A 23442-nucleotide genomic window follows, 5' to 3' on the forward strand; every position below is an offset into this window, starting at 1 on the left:
TTGAGAGGCTTCTCTTCTACATAAACACTCTTCCTACCGCCATGGTGTTGACACTCAGACCCAGACGCATCAGCGGTTTCCCCAGGTCCTGCACAGGGAAAAGGGCAAGGTCAAGGTGCACCCTCAATCCTGACTGCCACTGGCATCCTGTTATACCTGCCTCTGCTGTTGCACTAAGCAAGAAAAACTGCGTTTTAGCCAGGATCACGTTGTTGGTGGGTCAAGACTCATAGGGATTTGCAAAGGGTGTTTTGGTCTATATTTTGCAGCCTTTCTCTGCCAGCAGGTGGTGGGAGCAATCTGGGGAGAAGGACAGGGAGGACTGAGGCCACTTGCATGGAAAAGAACATCTTGATAAAGGTGCTTAGGATGTATCTCAGTCCCCGCAAATGGTCCCCTCCCACATCCGTAGAGATGTCCCTGGTGTACCTGTCACTCAAGAATCCTCTCCATCCCTGCTTCACTTGGCATCCCTGACTGCACCAGGGGTCCCCACCTCACCAGGGGTCCTGAACACACCAGGGGTACCCCCCTTACCAGGGGTCCTGAACACACCAGGGGTACCCCCCTCACCAGGGGTCCTGAACACACCAGGGGTACCCCCCTCACCAGGGGTCCCCATTTCACCAAGTGTCCCCACCTAACCAGGCATCTACATCTCACAGGGGTCCTTGTCTCACCAAGTGTCCCCATGTCACCAAGTGTCCCCACCTCACCAGGCATCCCCACCTCACCAGGTGTCCTCACCTGACCAGGTGACCCCAGTGTCAGCAGGTGCCCCCACTTGACAGGACAGCCCAGCTACCACAGGGAGCTACAGTGAGTCCCGAGAACATGGTGGGGCGGCCACGTGGGTGTTCCCTGTGCTGTCGGAACAGCCCCACAGACAGCAGGACCCGCCTCCAGAGCTAGGCCGGGGCATCCCGCAGGCCCTCTGCAGGTGCCAGAGGCCGTGCCGCACCCGAGCAGCCCGTGGGTGCTGAGTGCCCTGTGGAGCAATCTCCCCGCTCCCACTCCGGTGCAAAGGCCGAATGGTCCCGAAGCTGAGGCCGTGGCCAGAGCTGCTTTTGCAGAGCCCTGGCCTGTGTCAGGGCCTGGCTGCTGAGATTTTCGAGTGGCCCCTCGTGGACAGGCTGACGTGCCAGCCATCACAAGGACAGTTTCCTGCTTCTCTCCCCACTCCGAGTCCACCCACATCAGTTGCCACTGATGTTGACGTCTGTTGACCCAGTTTGCCAGCAAGCCATTAATGAGTCAGGCTGACCTCTCGGACAACGAGGCTGTCCCCTCTGCTGTCTAGAGATCACCTGGTGCCTCTGCATTGAGTCGACAGTGTTGGGGGGTGCATTGGAAGTGGTGCGAGGCTGTGGCTGTGATTTCCCACCACCCCCCTCCTGCCCCGTGACCTCCTGAAAGCTCCTCCTTGCTCTTCATTCAGAACGAGCTCAGCCGCCACCCTCACCTGCAGGTCCTGCTCCCCTTTGGAAAGCGGCGGTAGATGCTAAACCCCCAGACAGCTGGGCCTGCAAACCAGCGTGTGCATCGAGCAGTGAGCGTGCCAGGAGCCCTACAGGAGGGGTCGGAGCTCCCTGCAGGGCGAGGGCAGCAGGGTGGGTTAGCTTAAGGCACAGCAGGCCCCAGCGTTCAGGGTGGCGGCGGCACTGCAGGAGTGGGGATGGGGCTCCGGGACGATGAGAAAGGCACGGACAGCTGCCCCACACACCGGGGAACCGGACGGCTGGGAGTGGAGCTCCACGCAGGTGGGTGCAGTCGGCTGACTCCCGGGCAGGGGAAGCCTGGGGGGCTCCGGGGATTTGCCCACCCCTACCAGGTGGAGAAGCAGCGAGGCAGGGCGGGAGGGGCAGGTGGGGGCCTTGGGCAGAAGCAGCGAGTGGGGCTGGTCTGGGCTTTGCAAACCCAAACAACGGTGAGAATAGGAGCAGTTCACGCCACATCAGAACCTGTGTTTGCTTGAGCTGAAAGGCGACAAACAGCCCTCTGCCCCAGGAGGAAAGTCAGAAGTTCTTTCCTTTGGCTTTTGTTGTTGCTGCTGTGGTGGTTTGTTTCGTTCTATTTTTGAAAACCCATGGGGTAGGGCAGATTTCTTGAAGAAAGCCTTGGAAGGCCAGAAGACAGCAGCGTGCAGGTGGGCTGAGTCACCAGCGTGGCCCTGCATGGGGGACACTACCCCTCGCTTATTCCCGGATGCCTGCTGTGGGGTCATTTCCCATGCTGGTCTGAGGCTGGCACTGGGCCTGCTAGGCACAGTTGATGGCCGACTTTGGTCCCTTCTGTCCAGCAGAGGCCCCAGATCCACCACAAGTGCCCATGGCCGCACCTGCCAGAGGCCCCATAGAAGGGAGCGAGTGCTGTCTAGAGCTGACCCCGCACCCGCCGTGTGTGAGGTCTCGGGGACCTCGTGCGCTTGCTCAAACTCTCCGGCACAGCTGGCTCATCCATGCCAGGCCTTCAGGTCATGGCGTGAAAGCCCCTGGTCAGGAGTGACAAGGACAGTGTCTTTGTCCAGACTCTGACCAAGACCCTCCCTGACTTTCATCGCGGGCAACTCCATCGCCTGACGTGCTCCCACACTCACCACATTGTGTCCCAACGTCACAGCCGAGACACAGGCCACGCAGGTCCCAGACGTAGAGCTCTCTCCTCTGCAGTCCAGGACCAACGCCGTGCCAGCCCTGGCCGTCGGGCACCACTGCTCTGTGCCACTGCAGCCGTCCCTGCCTTGCAGGGCTGGCCATGGCAGGTCCAGGCTCCAGGCTGGAAGACAACTGTCCCTTCAGCTGAGTACTGCCACCAGTCTCCTCTGTCACCCAGAAGCCCTTTGCTCTGGACGACACAGAATGAGCCTGGGGCTGCACTTACCCAGGACAGGGGAAATTCAACACCTGGTGTCACACAGCTTGCGAAGATCAAAAACAAGTCTCTCCATGAGATGTCAGCTAAGCCCTGGCGTGTCACCCCTGCACCCCCACTGGCTCTGGGGGACTGTGCTTTTCACCAAAATCAGGTCATTTTGGCCCAATTTGAACATATAGAGAGAGATGATTGAGATACCTGTGTAACTGTGAGAGAGAACTTCACCAAATCCCAGCGTCAGCACCACCACGCGGGACTCCGAGCCATTCTCACCGGCCTTCGGTTAGGACAGCCGGTGACACCCGAGTCCAACTCAGGACTCAGCCAAAAAATAAACAGCGGTTTGGTCTGCTGTCTGTGCCAGAGACTCTATCTTTGGGTTCAAACTATTTTGTTAACCCAATCAAGATCTGCAGTTGGAACAAGATGGTTCTAGTTCCTCTCAGTCACCTGAACTGATGTCCCAGCACATTTTCAGCAGTCTCTATTTTTCTGTTTGGCTGAGGAAGCATTCCTGCCACGCAGGGAGGAGCTGCTGAGAGTGGCTGGATTAGCCGGAGTGTGGTGGAGAGCGGGGAAGTCTCTCCCGCTCAGCGCAGGAGGTGGGGCCCGCGCTCATTCTCTCGAGAGGTCCCCTGGTGCTTAGCAGCAGGAGACGGGCCCTGTCTGGCCACAGTCTTTGGCGTGGAAGAGAGATCAGGCTCACTTCAGTGCTCCTCATCCTTCCTTTTAGTCCATCATGAGAAAATGGGGAGAGATTCAGTGTGGAAGCCTCCCAATGAAATTCCCTCATTATTATTCTCAAAGAAAATCCAGCTGTTCAAGTGTCCTGAACCGACTCTCCATCTGGCATCCTATGGATTATTAAACAGCGGGTCTTTTAAAAAACAACAGGTCCCTTAAATGTGAGCGTGCATTGCAAAGCGATTTAATCCCACACTTGCTGCAGCCCTGTGCCACGTCTGAAACCTAGCTCAGACGGCTGTTTTCCCCAGCGTCCCCGCGACAAACCTGGCTTTGGGCTCAGGCAAGGAGCACTGAGGCCGGTGCCCTGCCAACCACACAGGGACAGCTGCAGCTATCCCCAAGTGGAGTCTCGCTGAAACCCGGGCAGAGAGGGCACCTGGCTGTGTGCACCCCAACTCGGAGCATGCCCTTGGGGTTTGTGGCAACAGGAAGGTTCACACCAGGAGAGAGACTGGGGACATCAGGCTTCCTCTGCATGTCCTGGCCGGCCGTGTGGCTTCCCCTGGAGGAGGTTCAGCCTTTCAGACAGGAAAGGGACCTGCCCCAGCCCTCACCCAGGGCTTCCCCTGGCATGGCACTTGTGTGAGTCCAATTCACAGGGGAGTGGTGACCATGGAGGTTGAGGCCAAAGGCATAAGGCCAGGGGGACGTAAAACCAGAGGCCTGGGTGAGCCACCAAATGCACAGGAGAGCAGAGGTCCATCAGCAAATGGGATGCACAGCCAGAGACAGTTTTGTGCCCACCCCCGGGGGACATCGCCAACGTCTGGAGACATTCTGAGCTGTCACAACGAGCCCTGTAGCGCAGAGAGGCCAGGGCTGCTGTGCCACAGCCCGCAGTGCACAGGACGGCCCACAGCAGAGAACTAGGCAGCCGCAGGGGTCAGTAGTGCCGAGAAACCCTGCTCTGCGTTGGCTTGGTCACCCACGTTTTGAAAAGTGGCTCTGAATTAGGCACCGCCCAGGTGGAGTAGTGGCCAGCCAGGTAAGCTTGAGATCCATCTGCAGACCTGTGAAAGGGCATCACTGAGCACCCTTATCATGGCTTAGTGGAGAGAAGGGGGTGGGAACAAGGGAGCCACCCCCCTCTGAGCCCTGGAAGAGGCCTGTGGGGTCAAAGGCCATTTCAGCTGCCCTCAGAGCCCCTCCCCCTGCCTGCCCTGAGCACAGGAATGATAAGACACCATACCCTCACCTTGGATATGCCCCGGGGCTTTGTGAAGGAAGCTTTCGTGGCCACTCAATCGGTGAGTCCCAAAGATGCCCTGGTTCAGAAAGGCCATGGGCCCCATTCACAGAGGACAGAGCTGGGCCCACAGGGGCTTGTCCAAGCCGGCCAGCTTATGGCAAGTGGGAACTCAAGTCTCCTTACCGGTGGCCTGGCTTCCTTCCCAGCCACTTCGCAGCATGTGTGAGCCAGGGAGCTGGTCACACCAGGCAGGGTGTGTGCAGGGCCAGTGGCCTTGCCGTCGGGGCCACATGCTCTCCACCACGAGAGTTCTGCTCAGGAGCTCAGATCCACAGGGCCAGGGCCGGTCCCAGGAGGGATGGTCCTTCCAGACAAGGAGGGACAGGACTGCGTTTAAAGCCTGAGGCTGGATGAGGTCCAGCAGGGGCCACGGGGAGGTGTGGGCTTTGATTTAGTGCCCGCAGGTGTTACTTACCCATCCTGAGCCCTTCACCATCACTGTGAAATAAAAGAGGTGCTATACAGTGGGGTGGCGCATTCCACCGGGGCAGTGCAACAGCATTCGCTGAGCGCCTACTGCATGCAAGGGCGACAGTGGGCCCTTGGGAGACAAAGACGAGGGAGAGATGGGACCTGGGGAATCACACAGCCTCCCAGGACAGCACAGGAGCCGAAGCCAAGGCACTTCGGGTCCCTGCGGGAGGGGAGGTGTGCTGCAGGACTGGGGGCAGGTGAGGCCGTCAACCACCGTGTCCCAGAGCATGCGTTTGGTGGGGGGCACCTACTCGGGCTGCAGCAGCAACCTCAAAGACTTGCTCTCTCCTCCAGCTACCTTCAGTCCTTTCAGATTCGTGGGAGATTCTTCCAATTCTCACCCTTCCACCAACGTTCACAAACGCCCCCTTGGCCCAACGCATACATCAGCAGTGCTGGCGCAGCACGGCCAGCGCTGGGGCGCAGATGGGGACACTCCGCACGGCCAGCCTGCCTGGGCGATGGTCTCACTTCCCACAGGGGCCAATGGCCAGCCACAGCCCTCTCCCACTCACGCCGTCGGTCACTGTGAGCACCACCTGCCTTCAGCCCAGCCACACCTGAGTCCCGAGGGGCAGAGGGGCTCGAGTGACATCCAGACAGGCCGCGCCACTCCACCTCGGGAACCTTCCCGTGCACAGGGGAGACCCCGGAGAACTAGCATGCCCCAGGTCGGTGGGAAGTGGTGGCTGCCAGGACACAGGCCTCAGACCCGATGGAAGATGCCTGGCTGGACACAAGGGACCCCCAGGTGGGATCAGAGGGGAGAACTGGAAAGACAGTGCTGGCTCACAGCACATGGCCGTGCCTCTGGGGAACTGCCAGAAATACTCGGCAGACAGATTGTCATGCCAATGACATCCCACATGAGCCTACCCAAGGGTAAGAGCCAGCAAAATCCGTTCAGCTACTGTTACCACCCACCACCCTTGCCCAAGACACAGAAGTTCTGCTTAGACAGCTGCCCCTGCAAGGAGTGTGGCCACTGAGTGCCATCGGGGTTGGAGCCACAGCCCCACACTGCCGGGCAGCCCAGGCCTGGCACCCCCCCACACACGGAACCCTTGGCTCTGGAGTGCCCAGAGCTTGCCCTGTGTTCTGATGGCTCCTGCGGCCTGATCCAATCGCCCCTGTTTCTACTTCCCAGGCGCTACTCCCCGGTAACCCTTCCTACCCCCACCTCCTTCCGCATTGCTCCCCAGGAGCCCAGCTTGTGCCCGTCACCATCCCTGACATCTAGGGGTGTGAGATATCAGGAAGATGGAACTCAAAGAGCTGAAAAGATATGCCCAGGATTTCTGCGCAGCTGCAGACTGACCCACCTGACCGGGAAGCCCCTTTCCACCCCTCACTTTGGTCCTTCCACGTGCGCTCCCGAGCTCTGTGGCTGAGGGCACCTTGCCAGGCCTGGGCTCCTGCCTCCGGGGCCCACAGCCTTCTCCCACATTATCCGCCCGTCCCCTGCGTCCCTCCCCGACACCAGGGGCTCCTGCTCGCAGAGGAATCTGCAGAGGGTTGTGAGGAAAGGTGAGCGTGTTGCTATGTGGCAGCTGCCATCTCTGTTTCCAGCCCACACTGACTCATGTTGATGGAGACCAGTCTGACAGGCTCAGTGAATTTGCTCAGAATCCATGCACGGTGCAAACTTCTGTCCCTCTCCCTACAGAAGAGAGTAGGCCTGTGTGTGCGTGCCCAGGCCGCTATCAGCAGAACTGTCGTGGAAGGGAGTTCATGTTTAGCACAGCTGTTTGCAGAGCCACAGTTTGAATAGCACCGAGGCAGTTGGTGCTGTTTTTCATTCTGTGATTCCCTGTACAATTTTCGCTTGCCTCTCACGTGTGAAATAGCTCCTTCTGGACTAAAGCTCAGCTCCCTTGTGCTAAGAGCAGAACTGAATTATGCTGGTGCAGCTAGGAAAAACTCTCATTGCCTCTAAGTTATGCACCAAAGAGAAAAATGGAACATATTTTAGTTTGAAAGTTAGAAAAACAAATTTGCCTTCTTGGAAAACGAAGGAGGCCCCACTCACAGCTCCGGGGGAAGTGAAACCACAGAGAAGCTTTGGGCAAGTAGAGCAACCTGGGGTCAGCTTCCTGCACCTCTCTGCAGCCCAGGAGCACTTTTGGCACCCTCGTCCTGCAATCCCAGCTGCAGACAGCCGCAGCGCTGTTCCCGCCGTCTCTGCCCACCCACTCCCCGCAAGTGCAGGCCTTCCCGGCGACCAGCTCTGAGCATCCATTCAGGGCCTTCCAGGCTCAAACTTCCAGTAGAGCTCTTGCATTGCGTCCTGTTCCTATTTGGTAAGCCTAAGGCTTTGTACCTCTAAGGAGCACCCTGGGCTCAGAATTGCCTGGAATATTTTGACTCAGGTCAACTCAGAATCCTGCCAACAGTGCCCCGCCAGGAGGCGGGCATTTGATGGTGCAAGCACACAGCCTCTGATGCAGCGGGAGCCCCTCCCGGGCTATCGGCAGCCCTCGGCCACATCCTGCCCATCTTTCGAGGCCAGCCAAGGCCCACCTTCTCCAGAAAGCCCTCTGGGACCACTGGAGCCCTGCGGGAGCCTGTAACATTGCAGAGCCTGTGACATTGATCCACCTGCCATTCATTCTGACAGGCGGGTGTGCGGGGCTGGCTCCTCCCCACTCACCCAATATCTCCGTGCTGCAGACCTGCTCGGTGCTCAGGCTGCTCGGTGCTTGGAGCTCAAGGTGGTCAGGCACACAAAGGCCTAGTTTCGTGGGGACAGAAAATGACCATACGAACCAACAGCCCACAAACTGCAGAGAATGGGAGGTCATGAAGAATGGGAGGGGTGTGGCCGGGCTTAAGGGTGCAAGCAGAGATGGTCAGGGTGACCTTCAGAGGCCCCGAAGCTGCCTCAGGGGTCATTGACACAAAAGCTCTGGAACAGCGAGAGGCTCAGCCCTGGCCCCCAGCATCCATCAGGGTGGGGATGTCACCTAGATGTGGCTGAGGCCAACTCAAGCCTGCTGCTCTGTGCCACTCATGTCCTTTTTCCGAGGCTGACGCCCAGGCCCAATCCTGACAAAGTCATGGACAGACCTCGCTGTCCACGTCCCTGTTTCTGTGTCCGTCAGCAGAGGCTGGGGGAGGCTTGCACAGACGAAATGTGGAATTTAGGGTGGCCAGGATGGCAGCGAGTTCAGGCAGTCGCACCAGTGTGGTGACAAAGTCACCCTGAGAGTGACAACTGATGAGGGTGAGGAAGAAGACCGGACACGGGACCTAACGAGATCTCACATTTTGGAGACGCATCTGAGCCAGGGCATGGTTTGCAAAGAGTATAGAGTGACAACCTCATGTGATCGATATTACCTTCGTAATTCTGTCATGTAAAATGTAAAAATGCTGTTGAAAAAGCAATGAGATACAAGAGAATTACCTTGTTTTAATGCTATCAGTCAGCAGCGTGCCTGACTCCGGGCTGACAGCCCTGCACAGCGCCACTCTCCGGCCTCGCGTGCACAGCGGCAGGCAGCACGGAGTGGGCCCTGTCCCACAGAGGGGTCCTCCGGTGCCTTGCCGCAGCCCCACTGCAGCGAATCCGTTAAGATTCCAGCTGGCTGGCTTGCCACGTCCGTCATGCCTATTTTCTCTGCTATACCAGCGCACGTGTCTTCCAACTGTCCCTTAGCCGTTCTTTCTGCAGGGCTGCCAGTGACTTCTTTATTCTTCCCTGAGACTATGGAAGGAAACGTCACAGGGCAGGGACTCAGCAACCCCTTCCACTCCCAAGTCAATGGCAGCAAAACTTCCAAATCACTCATGCGCTCTTTCCATGCGTTTGCTTCTAGAGCACTCATGTCTTTCAGGCTTGACTGCATTTGTTGCCTCTGGGTAAATGCTCATTGATCGAGGCTCCTATTTAAACAGTGTCCCTGCAGCCAGCCCTGCCTCCAACGCCTTCTGTTTCTTTGCATTTGGGGACTGCAGGTGGGTTAAATACCTTTAAGATGGAGCTCTGCCGTAATGTCCAGAGTGAAGTGAAGCAGAGGCCTTCATTAAATGTTTGCTGAATTTAATTAAACTGAATTTGCAGTTTTATGCATAGTCCGTCCTCTCCCCCACGTGAGTGACGTGCTAAGTGTGTTCGAACCCAAATGAGAGGCCCTATTGCAGCGAGTAAGAGCTAGGAGCTGAGGAGTGATGGTCGTGGTGACGAGGAACTGAGTGAGATGTCTTTGGGTCACCAGTCACGGGAACTGATGTCCCAGTGACCCTTTCCATCATCCTCCTGAGGACAGCTGGCTGCCTGGGCCAGCACCTTCTGCTCAGGATGTTGGGGCCGGGAGCACCCCATGTTCTGGGGCACCTTAGGGTCCCGCCTGTGCCCTGGTTTCTCAGAGCCTGGACTCTGGTTCCTTCCACACCCCCACCCCTGATTACAAATAAAGTAAACGTATTCTAATTCTGAGACTGCTAGGAAGGGACTTCTGTTTTGGCTACAGAGGCAGCCCCATCAGCAATCTGTGTGGCTCCCCGAGTAAGTCTGGCCGGTGTGAAAGTGGTCCTGCCCTGAACGAAGGAGGCTTTGAAGGTGGCGCCTCGCGCTCTCTCCTTCTGATGCGCACACGTCGGGGGGGAGCATTTCACATTGTGGAGGAGGGTGGAGGACATGGGACCACCGTGCAGGGAGATCGCTGTCCTGCCGTCACATGTGCACGCTGCCAATGCCCAGAGTCACACCTCGCGAGTGTGCACGTGGAAACGGCTGCGGATGGCGACGGTTGCCGCTCGAACACCCTCACCGTGCAACAGACAGCTTCCCGGCGCCCTCCCCTTCCCTGGGGGCCGACTTTGCAGGGCTCTCTCCGGGTGTTTGCTGAGCTGGAGCAGTGACAAGGGGGTGGCTCTGACCTCCCCCTGCTTTTCAGTTGATCTGGCCTTGCAGCCAGTTTGTTCTTTCACTTTACTCTGGTTTGGGGTTTTAACTCTTTTTTTTTTCTTCAACAAATGACTCAGAAGTGAGTGTGTCCCTGAGGCCCAGAAGCAAACTGACATCCTCTCTCTCTGCCTCTCTCACACAGGCACACACACACACACACACACACACACACACAATAACAAGGTTACACACATGGCTGTCACAATTCTCCTTAAAAGCCTCCCACCGTGCTGCAGGACAGAGCCCCCCTCGGCCTCGGCACACCCACACCCCCAGCCTCCGCCAGCCCGGCGGCCTGCCCTCTCCCGGACATCCTCCAGCTTCAGAAATGCCACGCTGGCTCTAGTGTTTTCTGACTTGCCAGGGGCCTGAAGTGGTAGCCATGCCAGGGAGAAACGAGAGTTCCCAGAGGTTGGGGACACAGGGCCCGGGAGCACCCTGTATTCCAGAGGACCTCACTTGCTGGAGTTGGTGAGATGTCCTGGCTTGATCAGCACCACGCTGAATTTTTGTCATTCTGTGTCTGGTGGACACGTGTTCTGGGGACAGGCAAAAGGCTAGGAGATCAGCAAGCAGCCAAGAGGGAACCTGTGAAGCGCCTCTCTGGACTTTGTGAATTACCGCATTTAGGGGTCCCACCCGGAAGTACTGGCAATTTGGAGATTCGGCACGTCCGTGGGCCTTAGCAGTCTGTGTGCATCTCGGGGTGAAGGAAAAGGCCCAGGAAAGGCTGCTGCCACCCACCCCAGCCTCCTGCTCCGCAGCTTCGGGCGGAGCTCAGGGCTTGCACCTGCTCCCCTCGGAGCATGAGTCTGGGGCCTCCTGCAGGCAGGGCTGGGAGTGGGTGTCTGTACAGGGAACTGAAATCCCAACCTGGGCTCCCCAGGAGGTCCCTCTGGCCACACCTCTGCCTTCTCCCCTTGGCTTGCAGATCCCCCAGTGTGGCATGCCTTGTTCTGCCCATTCCCCAGCTGTGCCCCACAGCCCCCAGCCCCCACAGGTGTATCAGAGGTGGGCACTTTCCCCAAAGGCCCAGGTAAATGCAGATTTTTCATGAAGCTGCCTCCAAACTCAGGACTCCTCTTGCCCTCTGTGCTCAGGCCGTGTGGGTCTTCATCCACCCATTTCATCACAGCGTTTACTGCAAAGCCACCACCATCAGGCTGCTCGGGGACTCTGGGTGCTGAGAACGAGTGGATAGCTGCTGCATGCATCCCTAAAACACAGCAGTGAGCAACAGACACAAGTCACAGAAGATGCCTGTTGTGACCCATGTAGATCTGGTTCAAGGGAAGAGAAACTGAACGGTAAGGAAGCAAACACAGGGGATGAGATAATGAAGACCTGGAGAGCCAAGATCATGCTCCCCCCAGGGAGGGTGGGGTGGGGACAGCCAGTAGAGGGTGCCTGGGGCCGGCAGTGTCCCATTTCTGCGGCTTGGTGGGGCACGTGGGTGCTTCCTGCTATTCTTAACCTGCGCACATGTTACACGCATGGCTCATATGTAGGATATGGCTCCTAATTTTTTTTAAAAGCCAAAGATTTACTATCTGCTGGGTTTGAAGATTGAAATATTGAGAAGACGAAGCCCTGTGCTCAAGGACTTGCTGTCACCATATCTTTTAATTTCAGCATAATGAAGTTGCTCCAATCACAGGCTCAGGGTTAGCAGACTCAGCCTGGAATCCTGCTGCCCACTCGCTCTCGTGGTGTCTGACATCTCTGAACCTCACTTTCCTCATCTTTACCATGGGGGCAGGTCACCTGGCACAGAAGTGCTCTGAGAATTAAATGAGGTAACACAGGTGACGGGCTAGGCATGGGGCTCTCACTGACCAGCAGTGACAGTCACTGGTGCCATCACGATTACTAATTCAGCCCCTACCGTGGTCCTTGGCACGACTGTACCTCCCTCAGTATGGCAAGATTTTTCTGAGAACAGGTTTATTTTCTTCAGCATTAGTTATTTCATTAGTTGTTTGAGAAACAGATTAAGTGTTATCCATATCTATTTAAATCCGATTAAATGTGATCCTCTCAAGAAATTCCCTGTGAAGTAGGCAGGGGGGTACTTCTAAAAAAATTCACAAGTAGGGAAACTGAGGCCCAGAGACGCCAAATGGAGCTTCCTTGCAGTAAACAGGGTGGTTCCTGTTCTAACACAGGAACAGAAACCCAGAGGCTACTCTCTGCGTCTGAGAATTTAACCACGGATCTAAAAAAATGGGTTCAAAGGTTCAGAGGAGAAAGCCCCGCTGCCGACACCCAGGGGCCCCGAAAGCAGACCCGTCAGCATTACTTGCGACCTCCGAGTCTCCGAAAAGGAGAAGTGGAGACACCTGCTTCACTTAGAAAATCGTTTAAGAAATCAAAAGGAAAAAAATCTCCTTGGCGGTGCTTTGCTTCTTCCTTTAATCTCCGGGAAAAAGAGAAGTGTCCTCTGCAACTGAAGCAGAAAGGAGCAGACTTCTCAGCCATGTCTGTCCCCGAGACAAGTGTCGTGTCTGATCTCACCGTGCAGTGAGGAAATGGGCAAGGGGCCAGGCGGAGGTGGCTGCGTCAGCGTCCTCCAGCGTGGCTCTGTCGGGCGGCCCGGGCACTGCAGCCCCCAGGGCGACTGTGAGCGTGAAGATGACGGAGGGGACCAGAAATGGCATCTTCACTCCCTCTTTCATGTGGTTACTGATGAGATAAAACCAGAAAACCAAACACGTTAGACCATTTTCGTTCCCTGATAACAAGGCTTCTCCACATGCAAGTTGCCAATGTTGACGCAAAGGTAGCAGCGTCCATGCCCCTGCCCACGTTCCTCCAAGGCTGCAGGAGCCCACCCTGGACTCCGCCTCGGCAAGGGGGGCGGGCAGGCCCAGGGAGGAGGGGTCTGAGGACAAGCGCCCGGTCTTCCGGGGGGAGCTCTATGTGCAGCCTCTGCTGGCTCCTTGCTCTGTCCCATCTCGCCCCCCCCACCAGTGCTTCCTGGTCCACACCCCAAAGAAATCATGGCCCCCAGCTCCTTGCCTGGGGTCCACTGGTGGGCAGCCTGCTGCACCCCCCTTCCCTCCCTCTGCTCTCCAGTAGGAGGCGCTCTGGGCACGCCCCAAGGCCATCTCTGGTCATACTTCTGCCCCTTGGCCTGGTGACGTGTGACCCCCAAACCCTGCTCACATTTCTCATCTCTTCGAGATTCGCCCGCTCTCCTCAGTGGGCAGTGGGAGCTCCTGCCCCCTGAGTCCCCACGGAAGCCACACGCAGTCCTGACCTCACGCCTTGCCTCTGGGGGGCTCAGGGCACCTGCTCGGCTCAGACTGCCTGGGCTGCCATCAGCCTCTGCCTCTGACAAGCCCCCTGGCTCAAGGCCTCACGGATACCACAGGCAGGGTGCCTGCTGCTGGGGAGTTGCTGTGAGCCTAGAATGCGTCCTTTCCAGTGTACAGTTCTAGGAGTTTTGACACGTGCGCACTGACGTGGAGCCAGCCCATAGTCAAGACACAGACGTCTCCCCACCCCCACAATCCCTGTGTGCCCGTGGTAGTCACCCCCAATGCCCTGTAGCCTTTGGCGGCCAAGGACCCTCGCTCCACCCCCGTAGCTGTGCCTTTTCCAGAGCGCCCTGGGAGGGGACACGCGGAGTCTGCCTCCCGCCCCAGCCTAATGCCTGCTGTTGACAGCGTCAGTAACTCGCTCCTTTGTATTGCTGAATGGTGCTCACAGCACAGATGCAGCAGTTCGTTTATCCATTCGCCAATTGAAGAACATCTGGATCGTTTTTAGTTTGGGGTGATTATGAATAAAGCTGCTATGAACGGTGTGTATGTCTTTTTGTGGGAACGTCAGTTTCCATTTCATTTAGGCAAATTCCCAGGAGTGGGATTGTTGACACTTCTCTGATTGACATCCATCCTTCCCTGTCCCGCTTTCTCAGTTTCTCATGTGTGCTGCTGGGACCACTGTCCCCAGGCTTTGGCTCAGACCTCAACCTAAGACAGCACACGTGGCTGTCAGGAGCAGATAAACCCCGTGCAAAGCCCAGACTCGTGATTCCCCAGAAAAAGGAGAAGTCCCGAGCCCCAGCAACTGGCCAGCTGTCTGCTGCAGCCCCGACATTTGGCATGGAGAAATTCTTACCGAACCCTGGATACCTAATGGGGAGAGAGTGGTCCTGTCACTGGTAATTTGCCATGCCTTTTTTTAAAAATTTTATTTATTTGGATAACGCATGCTTGATATTAAAAAAAAATCCATAATTTAGGGAATGTGACAATTCCTAACAATGCCACTCACAATGATAACTTCCATTAACAGCTGTGCAAGCATGCCCAGATGTTTTCTATGCATACCTGGAGAGAGATTTTGCATTTTGAAGTAGTGAATAAATCAGACATTTTCTTCTTGTCCAATAAATAGAGACCATCTCTAGCACGGCAAAAAGCAATTTTGACACCTGTGTCTCCTCCCCTCTGCACTTTCCAAAATTCCTTATTCTATTATAAAGGGGGGGAGGGTACAAAGAGGAACAGGGGTGTCTTTTATTTCTCAACATTATTCAAATAGGTTATTTTCCTCAATTATAATCCTAAGGGGAAATTGCCCATTTCTGTGTTTGTGGAAAACTCATTTTCACAGACTGACCTTTTCCAGCAGGTGCGGGTTTTCCTGTCTCCAGGCCATGTCTGTCGCCCACCTCCCCACAGTTTCCAGGTAGTGAGCCCCACCCCCTTCCCAGTGGCACACACAGAGCATCCTATGCCTTGGCTTGGATCCAGGCCCCTGGCACCATTCTCTTCCTACCGCCAGCAGTTTCCCTTTAAAAAACTTCCACAGGCACCCAAGTCCCCTGGGTGCACAGTGGACAGCCCTGCTCCGTGGTGGCCGGTGGTGCCGAGAGGAGACACTAGGAAGGTTCTTGGAGCTGTTTCTGCAGCAGGTGAGCAGGCGGCCACGGCGGAGCCCAGAGCTGAGCTGGCCTCGATCCAGCAGACCTGCCCAGCCCGGTCCGAGCCCCTGGCTATAAACCCGAGTGACAACTGCACATTCCTCACAGGAGGAGGGGGGGAGAGGGGTTAAATGAGATCCTGAATGTTAAGCATTGGCCTAATTTATATAAAAGGTGGTAAAAAAAAAATGTTAGCCATTATTATATTGGGGCAGATTAAACTTTCCTCTGAGACTTGGAGCCCAGGGGGTCTCTGCCTTATGGGGGGGGGGCTGCAGAAGGCACATGGGGACAGGTCACTGTATCCTGTCCAACAAAGGGCTCTAGGTGCAAGAGCGGGGTGGCAAGCTGCTGGGCAGGACCGTGACCGTCTCACCAATGTGCCAGGAGGTTGCTATTCACGCAGCTGCTGGACCCGGAGGGCCGCAGGCTCCCTCGCTTCACGCGCGAATCCAGTGCAGACGCGGCAGGATCCTCCAGGAGCCGGCACGAGGAGGCCAGCGTGGCAGCAAGCCGGGGCTCCTGGCTGTCCCCGGACACCACCCCTCCCAGCCCCCAAAATGGGAACTTGGCCTATATTAGTAAATATTTGGTTAGTGAATGGAGACCCTGCAGAGGGCCTGCACCGTGTGGGGAGCTGGGTGCCATTAGAGCCCCCGTCTGCAGCACTTACAGGCCCTGCTGGAGCAGAAGCTCCTAAGTCACTTATCCATCTTGGGAAGCCAAAGTCGCAGGCTGCTGCCCAACACTCGAGACCATTTCCAAACTCTGCAACACGCAATGTTCTGAGAAAACAGAGAATCAGCCCTTCCAAAGACAGATTCAATTTCTGTGGAGCAGAGGGTGGCAGGCGGTCAGCCAGGGACGAGGAGAGGCTGGTGTGGAGGGGCGAGTGGGAGAGACCAGGGAAGAGACAGTTGAGCCAGGCCAGGCAGGAGGAGCCAGCGGGGGGCCAGGGAGAAGGGCCTTCCTGGCAGCAGCGCACAGGGGGAGCAGGAAGGAGATAGCAGCAGTCAGACCCCCACATGTGTCTTGGGGCACAGGGAGGGGACGCTCCCAGTGTGGTCAGGAAGGGAGGCCACGCTCACGATGGCTGGATTATTCCTTCCCTCGGCCGTGTGGCCCCGCAGGGCCTCTGCGTGGGCCAGGTGCACTCCTCCACCCCCTGAGGCGGAATCCGCGGTCCCAAGTGTGGGGGCCGGGACTGCTAGACCTGCAGAACCTGTCACAAAATGCAGATTCCTGGGTCCCATCTTATGTTTATGAACTGCCATCTCCAGGGCTGGGGCCCAAGGATCTGTATTTTAAAAACCCTAAGGTGATTCTAATGAGTGACCAGGTTTGGAAACTGCCAGAGAAAAGCCTCCCAAGTCCCCAGGTTCTGGAGTTCTGGCTGCAGGGACACAAGCCCGACACTCGGTCCTGGCTGTCCTGAGAGGAATGGCTGCCCGGCCTCCATCCCGGGACACCTTGGGAGGCTTCGTGCTCAGCCTCCACCTGCTGACTCCACAGCTGGCTGCCTGTAGCCCAAAGAGTTATTGCTGCTGTAAATTTAAAGAAATGAAGCATTTCAGAAGATAATTTTCTTTTTGATTCCCAGCCAGGCTTCCTTTGGAGAGATGGCTGTAAATCCATGCTGACCCTGAGCGTGCGTCCTTCCCTCCTCCCTGCCCGCCACCGCCGGCTGTGACCTCACCGGCTCCCGGGACAGGCTGCTGCTTCCTGAGTCCCTGGCGGCTCCTCCTTAGCCGCTGGAGTCCCCTCTGAGGCAGTGTCACGGCAGAGTGGACTTCATTAATTCAAGCACTTGCTCAAGGACTCTCTCTCTCTCTCTTCACTGCCTTGCTTCTGTTTCTACTCTTTTTGGTTTTCATAAAAATTCCTGGCACAACCAGCTTGATCCAGTTCCACAGCCAACATCAAGGTCACTAGCTGCTGCAGGGCTGAAAGTTGACTCAATCAGAAATGGTACCCTGTTGGCCGTGGCTTAGTTCACTTCAGAGGACAACTCGATGGCCATTCACTCTCGTATTGATTCTTCAACAGACATTACCGTGCGGCTGCCTGGTCCCGGGCACTGCGCTAGGCAGATTCCGCCAGGGAGGAAAAGGAGGAATGGAGGTGCGTGAGTGTGAGTGTGAGTGGTGAGTGTGTGGCATGATTAAATATGAATTGTATGACATATGATGAAACAAACATGAACAGCTGTCTAGACAGAAGGAGGTAGTTTCTGTGAAGGCTGCCTAGTGGAATGTTTCGTGGGAGAGCTTCTCAGAAGGGCTCGGAGCAGCCCCCAAGGCAAAGAGAGGTCCAGCAACCACAGGAGCCTCCACATGTACCCCAGCAGGAGGGGAACGGGGTGGTCAGGGGCCAGAGGCTGGAGCCTCGACCAACCAGCCATGACCACTAACCCTCATCCTCTCCTGGACGTCCCATAGCTGGACCCAGGGCCCTGGCATGTGAGCTGATGAAAACCTCATTAACTTGTGCTGCACCTTGGAGGCCGGTGGCCTTTGCATTTGCTGAGCAGGTGGGGGCTGTGCAATGGAGCATCGGGCAGAGAGATCTTCCTGAATCACTGTCAGCCCGGGAAAGCGACAAGACCCCGAGAGGGCAGATGATGTGCTGGGGCGTCAGGAGGGACCAGGAAACACATCCAGAGGGACGGACAGGACAGGCTTTGTGGAGAAGTCGAGAACGAGGATTTGGAAAGTGCTAGAGGTGGAGGGTGGGTGGACCCTGGTGGGGCACTTGCCAGGAATGAGAACCCTGGAGTTAACCCAGCAGGGGAGGGGGGACTCAGGGTGGGAGAGGGGATGCAGCTGGACTTTGGAGGCCTTGAGTGTAAACTAAGGGTCTGAGGTTGGCCCCAAGCAGGGGAAGGGGCCTGGGCGGCCCATTTATGGGGACGGCAAGATTGGCACAGTGATCAGGTGCCAGAGTCTCGTGGCCCCCTGGGGGTGATCTGGAGGGCAGGATGCTCCCCGAGAGCTCGAGAGGAGATAGGCTGGGGATCTGAACGGGAAAGATGAGGTGCTGGTGGGCCTTGCCCGGGCCTGACGCAGCCTCAGGGCTTCTCTCAGGGTTGGGAGGTATCTAAGTCCGCAGGGGAGAAGCCGCGGCCGTGTGCTTCCAGCCCTGGAAGAATCAGCCCTGCAGCACGTCCGACATCCTGCCCACAGGCCCTGCCTACCCATCCCGCAGGGCCACCGGGCATCCTGGTTTGCTTAGTTTAAATCCTATAGGCTCTCGTAGGTAACAGACTGGATTTCTGTTCACTTTGGGTGATTCAGACTTTTGGTCATACAAGGGATGGAAAGCTGAGTAAGTGACCGTCCTGTCCCCCAGGTGGACAAGTGGCCCACCTGCTGCAGGCTGTTTGCTGTGCTCAGGAAAAAAAAAAAAAAAAAAAAAAAAGTCTATATCCAGGTCTCTATTCAAACCCGCTCTGGGATGGGCATGGTGGCTCAGGCCTGTAATCCTAGCACTCTGGGAGGCCGAGGTGGGTGGATGGTTTGAGCTTAGGAGCTTGGGATCAGCCTGAGCAAGAGTGAGACTCTGTCTCTACTAAAAAAAAAAAAAAAAGAAAGAAATTAGCTGGACAACTAAAAATATATAGAGAAAAAGTTAGCCGGGCATGGTGGCGCATGCCTGTAGTCCCAGCTACTCAGGAGGCTGAGGCAGGAGGATTGCCTGAGCCCAGGAGTTTGAGGTTGCTGTGAGCTAGGCTGACGCCACGGCACTCACTCTAGCCTGGGCAACAGAGTGAGACTCTGTCTCAAAAAAAAGGAAAACCCGCTCTGTTTTGTGGGTGGTTCCTGCTTCCCCATCAGTGAAGTGGCATTACCAGTTCCTACCTAACAGGTCAAAAAGAAAGAGAAATGCGAGTCACAGGCCCGAGAACAAGCTTGTCCGCTTCCCGCTCACCTGTGACCATTTTCTTCTCCTCCAGGGCGCCCAGCGGACGGACTGCAGGGCAGCCGCCGCAGGTAAGAGCGGCCGGGCGGGTTCTGGACAACAGGTGCGCGTGAGGGAGCCCAGCCCTCTCCTGGTCTGGCCTTTCGCTGTCGGCCAGGGAAAGCCACAAGGCCCTGAGAGGGCAGGTGCTGGGGCATTGGAAGGGACCAAGAAACGCTCCTGGGGAGAAGGCGGGGGTTGGCTTCATGGAGAAGCCGAGAAGGAGCATGTGCCTCCTCCGCCAGCCAGGAGCTCACACTTTGGACTCTTCGAGGAATAAGCAACAAACTCCCGTATTGGGGACTCTGGAAGTCTGGGGTCCTGTTGCCGGGGTAGCCAGCAGCATTACCGCAGTGCAGACAGACACGAGCCACCCAGAACCTCCCGCAAGGCAAGCAGCAGCGCCGGGAGATCGCCTGCCTGAGCACATGAATCAAGGGGACTCGGGGAGGAGAAAGGGCTGTGTCAAGTCCAACTCACAGCACGTGCCTCGGGAAGAAAAGAAGCCCCCGAGCTCTGGGCTCTCCCTTAAGACACGCAGGTTCAGCCCAGAACCCTTCATCTGCATGAGCCAGCAGTTCTGTGCTCTAAGAACTAACTTCCCGGAATAAACGTCCGACCACGTGTACGCTATGATCACCTAATGCGATTAGGGCAAACCGTGCCTCCGAGCCTATTGGGGAGAAATCTGAAAAGCTGCAGGGAAGCCCAGATGATCACGTCTTGCTGTGATTAGGGGCCAGGGGCAGCAGGACAAGTGACATTAGCCGCGTGACCCAGGTCCTGCTGTCGTGCTTCTCCTGAGGGCACGGGGCTCTCTGCCCCCCGCACGCCCTGGCCACATCCACAGCTGATGCCGCTGCTTCGCACACCTGGGCTGGCTCCTGTGCGGTCCCTGGGTGGCGACACAAGCCAGGAAGACTCACTTCCGTACTGGTGTTGCTGGGAGTAGGGGCTATGAAACCCACCAGGCCATTTACTGCCACTATGGAGCCAAAGAACCCCCTGGTGACTCTCGGATGTCTCAGGAGGAAGAGGCGCCCAGGGAGCATGCAGTAGTGGCTGTGGGCGCCCAGGGCTCGGCACACACTGTCCGAGTTAGATGTCGTGTGGCCGACTGACGTGAAAGCACGAGGGCTCTCTGCCCGCCAGAGCCCTGTGGCCATGGCAACCCTCACTAAGAGCTCCATCCGAGGATGATTAAGGGACATTTAAATTAATTGAGTCTAAACATCTCCTTTGTCCAGGCAGGGACTTGGCCTGCTCAGGCTTCTCTCCAAGCTGCTGCCGGGTGCTGGGGGGCTGGCCCGCGGGCCAGGGCTTCTGGCTCTGCTCCCCGATCTCTTGGAGCCTCACTTGCATCAACATGCACCTCCCCCTCCCTTCCTGCCACCCCGCCTTCCGAGCGTCCGAGCGCCAGCATGTCCTTACCCACGCCGCCATTGCTCGGCTCGCTCTGCTGCCACATTTCCTCCTGGACAGCATCAGGAGCAACAGTCACTGCTTTGTTTGAACCAAAATTACTTAATGTTGTACAGAGTCCCTTCGAGTCACCCCAGCACATGTGGCATCCTGGAAACAGGAACAAAAGCTGAGCCCCAGAGGGTCTGCAGACACTGCAGTGAGCCTGGGCCTGCAGGGACCCGGTGGAGCCGGGGTCTGGGGACGTGAAAGGGCACAGAGGAGGGTGGCGTGCTCCAGCTCTCCTGCGGACGCTCCGCTCTGCAGTGGGGGCTCGCGTGGGAGCTGCCGCTGCGGCTGCAGCACAGCGGTTCCTGGTGGAGACGGTGGGTGAGAAGCCAGCAGGTCAGCTCCAGGGCGAGTGGCAGCCCTGGTGGGGAGGGCACCCTATCTGACTCGCCCCCCTAAGGGCACAGGCACAGCACAGCCCTTCCTTCCTCAGGGCCCCCAGCCTGTGGCTTCTTCCCTCAGATCCATCCTGCTCTGGGTCTCAGCCCCTTAAGCCTCCCTCCCACGCCTGCGTCGCAGCCCTCGCTGCCCTGCGGGCCCTGCCCCGGCCTTGCTCTTCCCTCTCCTGAAGACACTGCTCAAGCTTCCGCTCCCATTTCCACGGGCCCAGAGCACGTGGGCTCAGCAGCGCCCACCCAGAGCCAGGGCTGAGTGCCAGCCGCTCACACAGGGTCCAAACATGCCACCATTTCCCATTCGTTCCCCCAAACTCCCGGTTCCCACCTTCCCTGGGGGCTGGAGTGGGGAGCACCCCTCACGGCCCAGCCCCCGGCTCAGGGCCACACACCCTGGGCTCCTCCCAGGCGGGCTGGCAGGGCGGCCACGCTCGGCTGTGGAGTGGACAGGGGAGCCTTGGAGGCTGGGGAACCCGGCCAAGCGGGCAAGGCAGGTCCTGCCTCGAGCCTTTTGCCCACTCTCATCCTGGGAGCCGTGCAGCCCAAGCCCTGTGTGTAGAAAGTCACTGAGGGCTTCCAGGAGGAAGGGGCATGGGGAGCCCTGAAGGCAGGGAGTGTGAGCAGCGGCGGGTGGGCAGGGGCCGCACTGCAAGCTCTGGGAGCTCCGGGAACCGCCCGGGAGGCTGGAAGTCACATCCCTCCCCTTGCTCTCGCAGTCCATCCGCTGAGACCAGCAGACACTGAAGCCGCGGATGAGCCCCTGCCCAGCCTCAGCCCCACCAGGGCGGAGAAGCCAGCCAGGCCCAGCCCTAGCGCGTCAGACCCAGAGTCACACTCACTGCTGGAGGCCTGGACTCCTTGGCACCGGGCTGGCGGGGAGGCAGACGGGGGTTCTTGGTTAAGGAAAGGGGTTACACTATATGACGAGGCCTGATACCCAGACCCTCGGCTAGGACGCTGGTGTCACTGTCCACCCCTCCCTGATTTCTTTGTCCCCTGCCATTGGCTGGGCTCCTGCTCTGAATGATCTGATGAACGCAGAGCAGCACTGTGCTGTCTGTTGCCAAAATCCACATCATCTGACACCTGGAGCCTCCTGCCATCCCAGTCTGCCCCTGGGTGGGCCAAGGACCCTGCGTGACACCCTCCAATGGTGGGCTGCCAGCTTCTGGGGAACTGCCCTCCCTAGTACCATCCCCAGTCTCGGTCTGTTCAGTTCCAGCAGACTCTCCCAGGCCAGTAACCTATGTCCCCGTGCGTCTAGCTAGCACTGCCCCCAAGGTCACCTTCATAAAGTGATGCCCGGATGATGAATTTCTACAGGTGGCTGCACCAGGTTATGTCCACCTCCCATTGTCCTCACAATGTGATGCTGACCTGCCTCCAGTAGAGTGGTGTCTACAAACATAAGTGGACCGTGGTAACTACTCCAACCAACAGACCTGGCAGAAGTTACCCTACATGATTTTGAGGCTGAGCCTCTCCTCTCCTGGGTCTGGTACCTCTCGCAGTCCGGGGCCACCACGTGGGGAGTGCAGCCGCCGACATTGCTGCTGACGTTGCCACTGCAGTTGTCGTGCTGGAGACCACGCTGAGAGAGCACAAGGCGCTCGGGGTGCCAGCTGGAGCCCCGCACGTCCTGGAGCAGAGACAGGCCATGCAGCTGAGCCAAGAGTGCGATAAATGTCATCATGTAAAGCTGCAAAGGTTCGGGGTGGTTTGTTATGCATCCATAGTGACTAAAACAATTTGTGTTTCTCCAAGGACATCTTTGTTCAGGCTTGTAGCCTACGGGGGGCCCTCGGCGGCGAGCAGAGATGTGATTATGGCCAATTATTACATGAGAGGCGGCGGCAGCTCATTCCTCTTAGGTAGTTCTGTTTGTCCTTGTTATTTCATGTCCCTTAAATCCAAATGTAACTGAGGTTTTTTTTTTTTTTTCCCTGGTCACCTTAGAGTCCTCAATTGTCAATAACAGCGCAATGGCAAATATGCAAAATCGGAACTAGAAACGCATGGCATCGCATTCCTGGCTTGTGGCAGACAGTGGGAGCACGCTTGCACACACGCACTCTCCCCGCAGAATCTCCTCGAAAAGGGGTTGCCCCAGGGTGGCGCGAGGCCAGCCTGCCACGGCAGCCCAGCACAGGAGACACTGGGAGCCAGCACATGCCTGGGACCCCGGAATCTCCAACTGCTCACCCCACAAGGACTTCTGGATTTGGGGAGTGTTTCCCAGAAGCAGCATGGTCTGTGAGAGTGAGAAATGAGATGCAAAAGTGCTACCCGTAGAGATCCATCAAACGAAGGATACGTTAGTCACGGTGCGTCCGCTCACAGGTGGACCACCAGCCGAGGCTACGTGGACGTGCGCCTCCGGGGAGCTGTCTGAGGCCAGAAGTTAGGGAAAGCTGAGGCTATAAAATGTCATGTC

The sequence above is a fragment of the Microcebus murinus genome, chromosome 16, assembly GCF_040939455.1.
Source record: "Microcebus murinus isolate Inina chromosome 16, M.murinus_Inina_mat1.0, whole genome shotgun sequence".
Taxonomy (NCBI): Eukaryota; Metazoa; Chordata; class Mammalia; order Primates; family Cheirogaleidae; genus Microcebus; species Microcebus murinus.